The sequence below is a fragment of the Silene latifolia genome, chromosome 10, assembly GCF_048544455.1.
Source record: "Silene latifolia isolate original U9 population chromosome 10, ASM4854445v1, whole genome shotgun sequence".
In the NCBI taxonomy this organism is placed as follows: Eukaryota; Viridiplantae; Streptophyta; class Magnoliopsida; order Caryophyllales; family Caryophyllaceae; genus Silene; species Silene latifolia.
In genome coordinates, this window is record NC_133535.1 from 46460227 (window position 1) to 46471969 (window position 11743).

At 41.3% G+C, this 11743-nt stretch overlaps 1 long non-coding RNA gene across 3 annotated transcripts; it reads right to left on the reverse strand.

Moving 5' to 3' along the window:
- Positions 1–282: 282 nt before the first annotated feature.
- Positions 283–11215, reverse strand: LOC141608969 (uncharacterized). 3 transcript variants are annotated; one of them, XR_012527100.1, is made up of 4 exons: positions 10849–11215; positions 1872–1967; positions 1284–1756; positions 283–646 (listed from the first exon to the last, which is right to left on the reverse strand). It is a non-coding gene; the product is annotated as an uncharacterized LOC141608969 (long non-coding RNA). The 3 variants fall into 3 exon arrangements; XR_012527099.1 differs by having other exon boundaries at positions 284–629; positions 1872–1970; positions 10849–11212; XR_012527098.1 differs by having other exon boundaries at positions 284–629; positions 10849–11209.
- Between the last annotated feature and the right edge of the window lie 528 nt (positions 11216–11743).

An 11743-nucleotide genomic window follows, 5' to 3' on the forward strand; every position in this document is an offset into this window, starting at 1 on the left:
GATGCACTCTTTTAACTTGCTAGATACACATCATTATACGTGGTTCTTAATATTTATATTTCTACTCATTAAATCGTACATATTTTGTATTTTGGAAAATACATATGGGTCTAAGCGAGTACTAGATACATTATGTTATATACAAAATACAATAATCATACAATAATTATTTAAGGACTAAAGGACCTCATTTTATCAAAAATGGTACTGTAACAAGTGAACAAGCATTTATTCCTATATCTTTTGACTTGTTATACTCTTACTATAAACCATTCAATTATCTTCTATGAAGTATTACGCAACACCATATATAATGCCATCACTCATCTGCAAATTCTACTACTATTACATTACTTGGTCAAAAATAACAAGATTCTTATAGTCCTCTCCAAATATAGCAGCCTCCATAATAGCCTCCGGTGAAGACAATTGTTGCTAAAAATAATATCTCGAAGCTCCGCCATTACAATTATCAAGAAATGACCAAGTTGCCATCGTTATGGAGCTAACTTTGCTGTGGCTGGTGCGACTGCTCTGGACCCGACAACTTTGGCTGCCATCAACGTCTCCTCGCCTGTCACCTTGAGTTCGTTGTCTACACAAATACACTGGTTCAAGTCACATCTCACCTGAATATGTCATAATCCTTCAGGTACATAAAAACATCACTTGAATCATTTTTACAAATACTACAAAACAGATGGTTTTTAGGGCAGCATGGGCAATATGGTATGATCGGAACCTGACATACCCATAGGATGTGAACATTATGTCATGGGGACAGGCAAGAATAACAAACAACACGGTGCAACATAATACAATGATGCAATTGGATTAAAACTAAACTAATACCCCTAAAAGTTAACAAAATTTGAATCATAACCAATCGAGTAGCTTCAAATGCAACCGCACCAAGTTGCAAAGTAATACCCAAGCATCAAATTTAGCCTCACCATATGCAGCAACAACAACAGAAATAGACATCATCTTAGTTTGAGGCCAGTTTAATAAACCTCACCGCCTGAATATATATGTCCATGTTAGTAGCACGATTGGCTATTGCTCAAAAGATACACATGGTATTACCGCCGGATACACATGGTATTACTATAGATACACAAATCGATTTGTGTATCTATTAGTAATACCATGTGTATCCGGGCTGGTATTTCATGTATCCACGATCTAAAGATCAACTACGAGATACACAAATGATTTCACGGTAAATTTATCTATAATATAATAATATTCTATAATAATAATATAGTAAGTTTCGAGATTACCTGAATTGTTCAAATTACTGACTTGAAATCCATTAATCAGTTGCTGACTTACTGTCGTTGTTCTCCGGTGGTCCGACAAGCGATGGTGCTGGAAAGGCAAGGAAAATGGAGGGACTTTGGATTTGCAATGTTTTGGCCTTTGGGTCAGGGTGGATCATTCGGGTTCGGGTAAGGGCCAAAGGAACTTAGCAAATATCTGATTGATTACTCGCAATCACCATTGCTCTCATATAGACCTCTGCATCACTATTGTTGCTTCAGCTTTGTTATACAAGTAATGGTACAAGTACAAGTAAAGTATGGAGCAGATTTATATAGTGAAGTTAGAGTGTTGGTTGAGATATTTAGAATGTCAATAGCTGTACTATAGCTGCTGTTAAACCAGTTATTAGACTGAAGATAATTCCCCCTGTTGCTAAATCGGTTGTAAGACTGAAGGTGATTTCCCTTGCTGCTGAAAATCGCTCTGAATTCTGAGATCAGGAAAGTAACATCAAGAAAACCAGCGAAAATCAAGAAGAGTGGTAACACTGGCAAGACAAAGAAAGGTAAGGATACGAGAAAATATGATGTGCGCCACCGGAGTACCTTGAGAAAATACGAAAATTGAATGGTAGGAACTTTCAGCTGATTGACCAGAAGCACTTCACAGCTTCAGATGTTAATCCGAATTTGGGCAGATTACTACTAAATCAAAAGCAATTAGTTACGAAGAAATTATTGAAAGACGCCGAAGAGAAAACCATAGGGATGAAGGATGGATATATAAATCATTTTTTAAAATCTTCGATTACAGATACAACAAATACATATGTTACTACCAGATACACATGGTATTACTGCCGGATACACATGCTATTACTACTAGAAACACAAATAAATTTGTGTATCTAGTATTAATATTACATGTATCCGGGATGCTATTTTGTGTATCCACATTCTAGAGATCAACTACGACTACCCACCAGCACCACTTAGCGCTAGCACAACCACCACCAACATCCCTAAACTAACCCCACAACCAAATATAGTGCAACTTAGTGGAATAAGGAAGAAAGAGCAAGCATTCTCATATAATAGTAAATGCAAACACAAATTCTCATTATAGACGATACTATCCGTCTATACGTATAGACGGATACCATTTCCCCTCACAAAATACCCATTTGCCATAAAGTGGTAAGCACATGGGGGTGCCTCACCTTGTCCTCCTACCCATTTTATTAGAGGTCTTTACCCGTCTATACGCCCTACCCGTCTATACCAAGACGTATTGAAATGCAAATAACCTTTTTTCTTATCAAGCTGTGATTATCTATGATCAGAATTGATATCTTTTGAGCATTGAAGTCTAGCGGGGAGAAATAAATTTGGGATCATGGTAACACATTACATGTCTTACAAGCAAATCCATCACCATTCATCTATTTCACTTCAATAACCAAGATTATCCAGAATGACACTCAGTTTTCAGGCATGTAGTACCCGCCCTTTTTAGAGACCCTTTGACCAGCATTGACTGACCTTGGGAGCGGGATTAGTCTTAGAATTGCGTGCCAAAACCATCTTGGGTTACGTGTCATGAGTGATACTCGATAGAGTAGAGGCTACTCGATCGAGTAGCTAGGTTACTCGATCGAGTAGGGGGTCACTCGATCGAGTATGTTGGGTACTCGATCGAGTACCGAGTTTTCAGCGAGGGTTTTATATCGCGTTTTGTTAAATCCGCAAATCACTTCCGCCACTTTCCTCCTATCCTTCAGTCGCCTCCTCCCTTTCCCTTCGCCTCAAAACCTCCATGGAAGCCTTTTTGAAAATCCTTGAGCCTTAGGAGGGCGTCACTTAAGTCGGGTAGCGGTCTTTTGCTGAGTTCCTTCCTATAGGTATGTCATAATCATCATCCGTGTCCTTGTCCTTTGCGATTAGGGTTTTCTTGGTAGTAATAGATGATTGTGTTATGCTTATAGGCTTTGCTTGATTGCTGGATATGTCATGTGTTGGCATGGATTGGTTGCAGTTGCTTAAAGGTAGGTTCGCCTACTCAGTTTCTGTAGATGGTCTAGTATGTCGGTCGTTGTGGTTATATTATGATTGCTTAGTATCGTAATTGTATTGTGTCGGCTGTGGCTGTGGTTGTGGTTGTTGTCTCTGGTTTTCGAGATGCGTCTCGGCTGAGTAGGGTCACTTGCGGGAGTGACTTCACGCCCTAGTTTCGCCCTCCGTGGAACCCGCCACGGGAGGGGATGTGCACATTAATGGACAGGGTTGTCGCTCGATACGATGAGCGGGGATTTGGTGGGAACGGCTGCGGTCCCCCACTGGCAGGGCTGGTCCAGTGGACAGTCAGTGATAGAGTTGGGTTGGTTATCGTGACGGTGTTTGAGACTGATAGCATTGTTTTGTGTTGGTAATTGTAGTTGTTGTCGTCGTATCTTATCTCAGTACTGACCTTGTGTGGTTGTTTGTTTGTTATGTGTCTGCCGTGATCCCTTATGGTGAGCAGTCGGTCTTAGCAGGTGTTGATATTGTGGATAGCTGAAGTCCGGGCAGGGATGAGTCTTCACGAGATATGATGGTCATAACGAGTAGTCTTTGAGTTGTATCTTTTATACCGTTCGTTGGTTTAAATCACTTGTAATATAACTTAATAGTTCTTTTATCGACATTTGATTATTACTAACCTCGGGCAACCGAGATGGTAACACCCTTATATACTAAGGAAGGCCTAGTTAAGGCTCCTCTGAATATGGGGGTGTTACAAAGTGGTATCAGAGCGACGATTTTGGAACCTGTAACAAATGAACATAATGAACGTAGGGAGTCTAATAAAATGAACCTGGTGTATGTGTAATGGGAGCCCCAGCTGATGCTAGATTTTGGGTGAGTAGGCGCCCTCATTTCAAAATCTTGGCCCCATGACACTTAAGCCAGTCACATGGTATGGGAATGTGGAGTCCGTGTGTCTATGTGTGATATGTATGTTAATTGTGTCGGAGCTACCTCCGGTTAGGTCTTTGTTAGAGTTAATAGGGATGTGATAGTGGTATTTGGGCCGCGTTTAGTAATCGTTGGTGAAATTAGTGGAGTTTTTAGAATGATTAGTGAGTTTATACGATGGTTATGAGATATGTGACGGAAGTTTACGTAATAGAGATGCGTGAAAAGGTGGAATTGAATGTCGTGACATGAAGAGTGAACATGTAGGTGTTTGCTATAAGTTAATGATGACGGGAGTCATATACGAGTTTATAAATCCTACAGTAATTACTATGATAATAGTTATAGTATGGCTGAGTTATAATTCGAGTCATAGCATATAGTAATGCATTTATGCCTTATTCGTTGGTTGGAATTTTTCCGCTACGTAATATTTGATTCGTGCAAGATGAATTGCTTAAGATAGAATGTAAGGCATAATTGAATAAGTTGTTTGAAAAGGATGTAATTATGTGATAAGTGAAAGAAAGAATTGATGTTAATTATATGTTTCAAATTGAAGTGAACACGAGTTTAGTAGTAACAAGTAAAGTAAGTTTAAGTGTAATATGATGGCATGATTATGTTTATAAATAATTCGGTGGCAGGTAAACCGAGTTGGGTAACTTGTATAGCGTAATGTGACGTGTGTCTTAGTTGTTGAAGAATTGCATTTTGTGCGATAATGGTTGTAATACGTGATGGAGTATGACAATTCGTGCCAAATTCCGAACTAAGTTTGGAATCGACACACAATGTTGTTTTGCAGGAATCTTCAAGTTACTTAGTATTTCTGACCGAGTACTTAACTATACTTGACTGAGTGCGAGTGCTTACTAGACCAAGTAGACCTCACTCCATCTAGTTAGGAAGCTATGATGTCGGGATGTGGGAAAAATTCCTGCAGATACTCGATGAATTAGCTCCTACTCGATCAAGTAGGGTGGTACTCGATCGAGTACCCTAGGCACTCGATCGAGTAGGTTACTGTACAGTGAATTCTACGGGTTTCTTAAAACCCCTGATTTTTGCTATTTCTTATTCTTCTTCCCCTATATTTCGAAACATCTAAACACCTAAGCTACTCTCATATCCTTATTTCCTCTCAAATCCTCTCATACTCTTGGGTTAGTAGTGATTCTCGGGGTTGATTTCCTTGTTTAATTTCGTTTCTTTGCTTTGATATTCGATTAAGGTATGCTTTTCTTCCTAATTTTCATGGTTTGTTGATTTGGATGTGTTAGAGTAAGGAGACAATCTGAAATTTTCGATTCACATGTGTAGATTAATGCTTTTAATAGTTGAAATATGATTCACATGCCTCCTTTCCATGTTTGCTTGTGATTAATTGCTGTAAATTAGGCTAGAAATTGCAAAGATTGAACCCGAAATTTCTAGGGTTTTCAAAATTGAAATCGATTTTTGGTTGTTTTACAATGGTTAGATGGTAGAATTGAGCCTTAAGTATTGTTTATATCATGTTGGAGGATAGATTTTGATGATTTTACCTTAAAAAGTTGCCTTAAAACCTCGTCTTAAAAGTGCCTCAAATGGAAATTCGTGATTTATAATTGGAAATTGGTGTTGTGAATGACATTATAAGTATAAGTTGAACTTCAATATGATAATAGAAACGATAATTGATGAAAATATGCCAAAATTATCACAGCTCTAAAGACCGTCTGAAAATTCTAAGTGAATTGTTGTTCATAATATTAAAGATGATGATAGTATGATTTAAATTACTTCTCCATGAACTTGTATAATTGTCTCACATGTTATTGGAAGTGTTGTGGAGTAACCTTAGAATCATGCTAGGGAGTTAGGATTCGTTGAACATGTGTATTCACCATGACAAATTTTTTTTCATAGCTGTGGTTTATGAGTAGCTGTAAACTGAGTTTATATACCAATTTGAGGAATTTGTTGGTGAATGTGTGTACCTAGCTGAGCATTCAAGTTTAATGGCATGAATTATGTGCTTCACATGTCGAATTTGTTGGTGAAATTTGTATACCTAGCTGAACATGTAAAGACCAAATTACGTGAAGTATATGTGTGTACATGTTTATACGAGTTTATCTGATCATATGTCGAAACAGATGCCGAGACTGAACCTAGGGATTCGTCAAAGTAAACGAGGGAGGGGTAATCAGCCGGAGATTGGGGAAGGGAGCGGACCCGTGGTACCCGCGGTTCCGGAGTACCCTTCTGTTGTTTTTGTAGATTTCAAGCAGAGAGAGCGTTTTGTAGCTTTACAAAAATGCAAGATGAGACCTACGAGGTGTATAGACACTACTTTGTTGGAGGATTTGGAGATAGAGACGGATGTCCGTCACATTTTTGAGACTTTGGGTCTTCTTGGGTTGTATAGGCTGAGGAAACACACTTATCCTTTTCTTACCTTGGAGTTCATGAGCTCCTTTATCTATGACCCCGCTGGCCAGACCGTTGAATTCCGGTTGATGAACACTAGTTTCTTGCTTTCTATGGACCAATTTGCTTCTCACCTTGGGTTGGCCAAGCCTCCCAAGGACTCCATCACCGATATCCCAGCTGAGTGCGGTGTATGCCGCCTAATGCCTTGTCTGACCGAGAAACCAGCTCCTACCTCAAGCAACATGCTGATTAATGACGTTCAGCATGTTACCTTGAGGGTCTTTCTCCGTTCTCTTTCAAACCTCCTTTATGACAGAAAGGATATCAGTAAGCTGAACAACCATGAGGTGTTACTTCTGATGTCTTACTTGAACCCGGAGCGGACCAGGAAAGTGGTCTTTAATGCTCCTTCTATGGTTTGTGCCGCCCTTGCCTTGATGGCTACCGCCTCTTCCAGATACTTGAATTGTGGCGCCATCGCCACTCGGTTAGCTGAAAAGCTAACCTCTTTCGAGGCTTCTTCGGAGTACGTGCCTCTAGTTACCCCGGTGCCCACCATGGACCGTGACTACTATCTCGACCTGAAATGGTTGAGGACTTTGGCTGACGGTAGCCTAGCTTGGAGGGTGTGGGGCATGAGTTGGATGAAGATTCCAGCTCCTGAGCACCTCCCACCCACGGAGCCCTTGGAGCCGACGGTAGTGACGGTGGACTCCGATGATGATGAGGAGGAGGATGACGATAGACCCCGCCATCTGCAGACCTACCTCATCGACGACACCATTCTCGAGGTGATGCCGGAGCCGACGAAGGGCGAGAATGCATCGGTCGTGGCGGTGGAGAGACCTAGGTTGGGGAGAGGACCCCGTCGAGTGAGGGAGAGGACCTCAGAGTCTAGGCCACGGCCGGTGGCACCACAGCAGCAGCAGCCTTTTCCGTGCTACCCTTACCTCGACACCCCGGAGACGCGATCCAGTTACTTGGCAGAGAGAGTGTCATCTACCTTGACACTCCGGAACATGCACGAGATGGCGTACGCTCAGGGGATAGGGACCGAGGGACCGCATCCGGTGTGGTGGAGTGGAGTTGGGGACTACACAGGGGTTTTCCATTCCTACGGGGTGGATCAGTCGACGTGGGGGACACCTCAGTCCTTTGCCTACGGTGGCTTGACTCCATGGTACGTGGGCCAGGGAGCAGGAGCAGGAGGGGACGCGGGGATTGGGTCATCGGGAGCAGGTGCTTATGGCGGTGGTGGTGATGATGAGGTGATGGAGGAGCAGCAGCAGCAGCAGCAGGAGGAGTGATACTTTTTGTTTTATCTTTGTTGATGGTAGTTGGTGTTAGTGGTTAGTAGTGTTGTTAGACTTTAGTAGTTGTTTTGTTGCGACTTTGATTTTGGGACTTTTATTGTTGGCCATAAGGCCGGATTTGATATTTTAACTTGTTGCAGGATGTTAGAAGTCGAGGAGTCCTCCCGACTCGATTGATACGACAAATATGTGCATGTATGTCGGCTTATGACAGGTTGTATAGAGGAACTTGGCCTGTAGGTACTCGATAGAGTACCCCGTACTCTATCGAGTAGCTGCAGGAAGGTGGGATAAAAAGCATTCTGACCTGTAGGCTACTCGATCGAGTAGCCAAGGCACTCGATCGAGTAGCATGGCACTCGATCGAGTACCGCTACATACTCGATCGAGTAGCACTGTTACAGGAGGTTTTCAAAAATTAAAAATGTTCAATTGTTTTATAAATGCAAGTTTGATGTTTAATATGGTTATTAGTGCGTAGTAACACCTTTGAACCGTTAATTTCATATGTTGGAAGTCGTGTTTTAAGTTTTATAAGCGTATTTGTCACAATTAGTGAAGCGGCAATAGTTTCTTGTTACCTTAATGTTGCATACGACCTATTACGAGCTATTTAGTGGAGTTATAACTTCTTGTACACTTGTGCATACCATATTAACATGTGTTGTCGACGGTGACTATATATTCTGGAGGTTGGTGTATGAATTCTAATTTAGCGAGTATATAGTTAGTGAGTAATGTCCATAACAAATAACATGGTTTTCTTTAATGTTATGATACAAATAATAGGTAATATGTGTTGTAATTTTGGTGGTGAACTTCGGGGACGAAGTTCCTTTTAGAGGGGAAGAGTAATGTCGCGAAAATTATTGCGAAATAAAAGGCTGATTTCGAAATTATGTTTTGTTTGCCTATAATGTTTTGTTGTTTAAGTGCAAAATCTTGTTGTTTAATTGCAAATTCTCTAGTACCTTAGTTACTTTACTTGTATGAAGTGTAAGTGGTTACCTCGATTTGTGAAGGGGTAATTCATGCGTTGAAGTGAAAATGATAGAATGAATTGTAAAGGACCGTCATAAAAAGTCTTATCTCGGCGCGATGCGTCGTAATTGAATGAATTGAGTAACACGGTAGTGTTAATTGTGCAGTATGAGGTTGATATGAGATACGTTCGGGTTGATAAATTGTTGTCACGTGATGATCGATGGTTGTTTGTGTTGGCTCATATGGCAAAGTCGATGTTTGATACATAGTCATTAGTAAGAATTGATGCATACATGTAGAGTGACAATTAACGGTGATAATGCTTGCATGATAGTGGTAAGAGTCGATAGGTATAAAGTGTAGACGGTGATGATGATAACATGGGGGGGGGGGGGGGAATGGTATTTCCAAGGAGTAATGGTTTGAGCGGGAAGATGGGTGAGATCGTGTTGTTTCCGTGTCTTGAGCGGGAGATAGGTAAGTCGAACTTCGGGGACGAAGTTCTTTTTAAGGGGGGGAAGACTGTAATACCCGCCCTTTTTAGAGACCCTTTGACCAGCATTGACTGACCTTGGGAGCGGGATTAGTCTTAGAATTGCGTGCCAAAACCATCTTGGGTTGCGTGTCATAAGTGGTACTCGATAGAGTAGAGGCTACTCGATCGAGTAGCTAGGTTACTCGATCGAGTAGGGGGTCACTCGATCGAGTATGTTGGGTACTCGATCGAGTACCGAGTTTTCAGCGAGGGTTTTATATCGCGTTTTGTTAAATCCTCAAATCACTTCCGCCACTTTCCTCCTATCCTTCAGTCGCCTCCTCCCTTTCCCTTCACCTCAAAACCTCCATGGAAGCCTTTTTGAAGATCCTTGAGCCTTAGGAGGGCGTCACTTGAGTCGGGTAGCGGTCTTTTGCTGAGTTCCTTCCTATAGGTATGTCATAGTCATCATCTGTGTCCTTGTCCTTCGCTATTAGGGTTTGCTTGGTAGTAATAGATGATTGTGTTGTGCTTATAGGCTTTGCTTGATTGCTGGATATGTCATGTGTTGGCATGGATTGGTTGCAGTTGCTTAAAGGTAGGTTCGCCTACTCAGTTTCTGTAGATGGTCTAGTATGTCGGTCGTTGTGGTTATATTGTGATTGCTTAGTATCATAATTATATTGTGTCGGCTGTGGCTGTGGTTGTGGTTGTTGTCTCTGGTTTTCGAGATACGTCTCGGCTGAGTGGGGTCACTTGCGGGAGTGACTTCATGCCCTAGTTTCGCCCTCCGTGGAACCCGCCACGGGAGGGGATGTGCACATTAATGGACAGGGTTGTCGCTCGATACGATGAGCGGGGATTTGGTGGGAACGGCCGGTCCCCCATCGGCGGGCCGGTCCAAAGGGACGGTCGATGATAGAGTTGGGTTGGTTATCGTGACGGTGTTTGAGACCGATAGCATTGTTTTGTGTTGGTAATTGTAGTTCTTTGTCATCGTATCTTATCTCGATCGACCTTGTGTGGTTGTTTGTTTGTTATGTGTCTGCCGTGATCCCTTATGGTGAGCAGTCGGTCTTAGCAGGTGTTGATATTGTGGATAGCTGAAGTCCGGGCAGGGATGAGTCTTCACGAGATATGATGGTCATAACGAGTAGTCTTTGAGTTGTATCTTTTATACCGTTCGTTGGTTTAAATCACTTGTAATATAACTTAATAGTTCTTTTATCGAAATTTGATTATTACTAACCTCGGGCAACCGAGATGGTAACGCCCTTATATACTAAGGAAGGCCTAGTTAAGGCTCCTCTGAATATGGGGGTGTTACAAAGCATTATGAGAAACATAACAAACCTATACTAATTCACCGGAATGAAAGTTAACTCATCATCACAATGTTACGGCATACACTTACAAGTAGTAAAATAAGCAGTCTTACTTGGTAACATCAATCTTCTCGTCAGACTCGGATGCAGTGGCCTCGAAACCATTAACCCCACCTCGGTAGCTGACCACGGGTTCCCCCTCAAGTATCACTATGCACACCTCTGCCTTTATCACAGCCAAATGACCAAGAAACAACAATAAAAATCCCAATTTACAGCCCTTCATTTTCACATCTCAAACAACAAAACACCCATGTAGTGTCAAATGAAAACAAATTAACAATCAATTACGATAAACCCGGTTAAGAATTAAAATTGTTATTAAGCAAGTTGTTATAGCAAAATAAAGGCATCATAAGATCAATCATACGCTTAGCAGTAGTAAAAGTTACTTTATGAAGCATGCTTGCTATTGGGATTTTTATTGTTGTTTCTTATCCATTGTCGAAGCAGTATAGAGTAAAATCCGTTCTTGGGAGGGTGGTAGAAGCAACGGTGGAAATGGCTGTCGATGGTGGAAGTATCGGCCGACGGTGGAAGTGGCACCGACGGTTGAAGTGTGAGAGGCGATGGAAGTAGAGTGTTTGTGGTGGAGGAGTGTTGAATTGTTTTAATTGGATAGAGAAATAAGAAAGTGTGCCTGAGAAAGTGAGAATGACTTTAGTTAGGTTAGTTCGTACGGTTCGCACCGAACTTTAGTTCGTACCTGACCCCGACCCTATATATATATATATATATATACATACATATATATACATAGAGTCAAGATCCGGTGAAAACTCCTATATATTTGAGGATTGAGGATTTGTGAATACAGTATCACAAGTTCTTCAATAAAATATCACGAAAAATCAGACCTTTGTCAAATTTTTTTTTTTTTTTTTTAAAAAAAAAAAAATTTGCACAGGTGTTTTTTGTGTGTGATATTTTATCGAATAACCTGTGATA